Raw genomic sequence first — 3,702 nt, forward strand, 5'->3', positions numbered from 1 at the left:
AGCTTCACATCAGTGACAAGTACATTTTTAAAAAATTAAAAATAAAAATTTTAAATGTAAGCAAAAGTGACTCTGGCTATTTCTGGCCAGAGGCCCTAAAAGCCAGTGGGTCTTTGACACACAGATGACAATAAGTGTTACACAGAGAAGGCATTCCACCAGCCTGGGCCCTGAGTGAGCAAGACAACAACAAAGGACAGATCCCAGCTGATCTAAGGATGCTTACCCTAAACAATGATGTGTGTTGTTTTAAGCCACAAAGATCTGGGGGTCAGTCATCAATGCCAGTGCCTAAGAAATATGTCTTGACTAGTGTAGGCTTTCCATGGAATTCTTTGTAGTAATTGACCAGAATGAGGAATAGTTACAAGTAATGACTTAGAACTATGATAATGGATGGGGTTTGGTGGCTCATGCCTAAAATCATAGGACTTCGGGAGGCTGAGGCAGGACGGTCCTTAAGCCCAGGAGTTCCAGTTCAGCCTGGGCAACATACTGAGACTTATTCTCTACTAAAAATATAAATATGCAGGCGAAGTGACTCACACCTGTAATCTCAGCACTTTGGGAGGCGGGTGGATCACCTGAGATCAAGAGTTTGAGACCAGCCTGGCCAACATAGCAAAACCTTGTGTTTACTAAAAATATAAAAAAATTAGCCAGGCATAGTGGCGGGTGCCTGTAATCCCAGCTATTCGGGGGGCTGAGTCACAGAATTGCTTGAACCCAGGAGGTGAAGGTTGCGCTACTGCACTCCAGCCTCAGCGACAGAGAGAGGCCCTGGAGAGACAGAGAGAAAGAGAGAGATAGAGACAGAGAGAGATGGGAGATAGAGAGAGAGAAAAGCTTTGCCTAAGGACTTGAAATCAGTAGAAAGGAATGCTTAAGTTATAAGGGCAGGGCCTGTTTATCATGTGATGCTATACCTGAGTCAGGCTGGAAAGCAAGCCACAAGATACAGGGTTAATTTAAAAAAACTCATTTAAAAAAACTCCTTTAAAGAGATGGTATGGTTTCAAGGGTGTGGCTTAACTCTTGCCTTGCATGGCCCTTGGTCTTGTTTATTATTTGGTATTCTACTGCCACAGAGAGTGTTCTGCCATTCTTATAATCTCTATTTTAACATTAATGCTGGTCAGTTATGCCTAAACTCCAAAAGAGCAGGTATAAGAAGGCATGTCCGACTTCCCCTTCCACCCAGGAGAATTCAGTTTAATGTGCCCTTGGCCAAGGAGTGAGGGTTCATTCAGTCACTGTGGGGCTTCAGATTTTATTTTTAGTTCACATAATAAATGGGAAGAGGCAAGGCATGGTGGGTCACATCTGTAATTTCAGCACTTTGGGAGGCTGAGGCAGGTGGATCATCTGAGGTCAGGAGTTTGAGACCAGCCTGGCTAATATGGTGAAACCCTGTCTCTACTAAAAACACAAAAATTAGCTGAGTGTGGTGGCATACACCTGTAATCCCAGCTACCCTGGAGGCTGAGGCAGGCTAATTGCTGGAACCCCTGGGGGCAGGGGCAGAGACTGCAGTGAGTTGAGATTGTGCCACTGCACTACAGCCTGGGCGACAGAGCAAGACTCCCTCTCAATAAATAAATAAATAAATGGGAAGAAAACCGAAAAGTCTTCTCGAAAAATTGTGCCCTCTCCCTCTCTTTCCAGTTTAAGAAGTATTACAAACCTTAGTTCTGGAACGTTCCATTTCTCTTATAAATAGTTGACTAAGGTTTCCCAATAGTAAAGCAACCTGCTACCAATAGTAAGTAGCCAGACTAGGGCCAGGAGAGCAGAGAATCTCATTCCAGCGTTTTCCAACACACACAGGCCTCACCATGAACAACACATCGCTCTCGGGAGCTATCTTCAATCATGAACGAAGAGCATTTAGATTTATTCTGTGTGATTCCAAGGACCAGAACTAGGATATACAGGAAGCTGATTTCATCTCATTTTAAGGGAAAACGTTCAAATGTAGTTAAGGGAGAAAAAGTTTACTTGTTATAAACATACATGTGATAGTAAGAGATGAATACTCAGATGGGCAAGAACCTCCAAACAAAAACTAAATTTACAGCTGACATCTGCTAATAATGTAGAAAATCTCAGGCGATTTTTTTTTTTTAATTTAACTTTTTGTAAGGACAGAGTCTCGTTACCGGGCTGGTCTCGAACTCCTAGCCTCAAGCAATCCTTCCGCCTTGGCCTCCCAAAGTGTTGGGATTACAAGCGTGAACCACTACGTCCAGCTACTCAGGCCATTTTTGCATCAATTACCAGCGAAAGTCTATTCAGAAATAGGATTCTCTCAGGCCAGAAGGAGTCAAGACCAGCCTTGGCGCTGTGTTAGCAGTATGATCGATCGGCCAGAAGCACTCCAGCCTCAAGGCAGAGCCTGAGCTTTACCCCCGTTAGGTCAGCGCAGGTTCTACCACCGCATTCCCCGCGAGTTTCAGCGGGCTCCTGAAGGAGAAAACTACAACTCCCACAAGACAACGCGAGCTCGGGGGGAAGGGGGGCGGCCACTTGCTGCGCGTGGGCGGCTGTAACCAATAACGATTGTCGTTACAGCGAACAGTTTGGCCCCGTTTGTAAAAGGCCGCGGCAGGCGAAGAGAGAAGAGGTGAGGGCGGTCGTCAGTGAAGGGCCCCGCGGCCCGCCGGGGGGCGCAGGGCAGGTAAGGGGGTCGTGTTGAGCGAGGACCCCGGCGGCGGTGGGACAGGGGTGTAGAGCTGGGGATCCCAGCGCAGAGTGTGTCCAAGGAGTAGCTGCTGGCGAGGTGATGCTTCTGCTTGGGCCTACTTGGGACCGGAAGTGAGCGCTCGCGCGGGGAGGATGCCGGGAAGCAGGTCCCAAGGGATGTGTGTGTCTCAGCAGGTCCGTCCCGGAAGCCGGCCGGGATGTGAGCGTTCCAGGGGTCGGGAGGCCGCTCCGTGACTGCGGGGCTCCGGCGACCTTCCTCCGCTGTTCCGAGGCCGTTCAGGGCTGATGTACCCCAGCCTCCCACTTGTGGTTTTGCAAGCCACCCGGCAGACTGCAAACTTGTTTATGAGTTACCTGCTGTCACACTTCCGTCAAATCTGAGTAACAGTTTCCTCATCTCTAAGATGGGTAACAGTATCTACACCACAGGATCGTGTGGACAGTACACGAGTAGATGCTTAGAAAGGGTTTAACACACAGTGTACTCAGCTGCTTTTATTATTTATCCGTGATGATCATTCGTTCTCTTCCCCTAACTGTGCCTCACAAGCGTGAAACAGCATCCACCAAACATTTAGGTCTGGGTAATGCTTGGAAGGAAACCCACCGCGGGTTGAGACTTCCAACACCAGTCCCTTGACACTTTCCCGCCGAGGGGGCTGACTGGCTGATTTGTAAACTTGCCGAGAAGGGACTACCCAGGAGATCTTTCAGGTTTCAAATACAAGTTCTTTACAAGTTGTGTTAATTGTATTGCTTTCCATATAGAGTTTTTTTTTTTTTTTTTTTTTTTTTTTTTTTTTTTTATTTTTTTTTTTTTTTTTTTTGAGTCGGATTTTCGCTCTTGTTACCCAGGCTGGAGTGCAATGGCGCAATCTCGGCTCACCGCAACCTCCGCCTCCTGGGTTCAGGCAATTCTCCTGCCTCAGCCTCCTGAGTCGCTGGGATTACAGGCACGCGCCACCATGCCCAGCTAATTTTTTGTATTTTTAGTAGAGA

At 47.4% G+C, this 3,702-nt stretch overlaps 1 protein-coding gene across 3 annotated transcripts in view; it reads left to right on the top strand.

Moving 5' to 3' along the window:
* The first annotated feature begins 2,550 nt into the window (after positions 1-2,550).
* The window catches only part of CUNH2orf42 (chromosome unknown C2orf42 homolog), a 43,317-nt gene continuing 42,165 nt past the window's right edge, over positions 2,551-3,702 (top strand). For 2 of the 3 annotated variants that reach the window (XM_017522038.2, XM_017522040.2), the window contains exon 1: positions 2,551-2,677. The gene's annotated coding sequence lies outside the window, so the exon portion shown is untranslated. Of the gene's footprint in view, positions 2,903-3,702 lie in introns of all 3 variants that reach the window. The other variant, XM_017522039.2, reaches the window with a different exon arrangement.

The sequence above is a fragment of the Cebus imitator genome, unplaced genomic scaffold (assembly GCF_001604975.1).
Source record: "Cebus imitator isolate Cc_AM_T3 unplaced genomic scaffold, Cebus_imitator-1.0 Scaffold23, whole genome shotgun sequence".
Taxonomy (NCBI): domain Eukaryota; kingdom Metazoa; phylum Chordata; class Mammalia; order Primates; family Cebidae; genus Cebus; species Cebus imitator.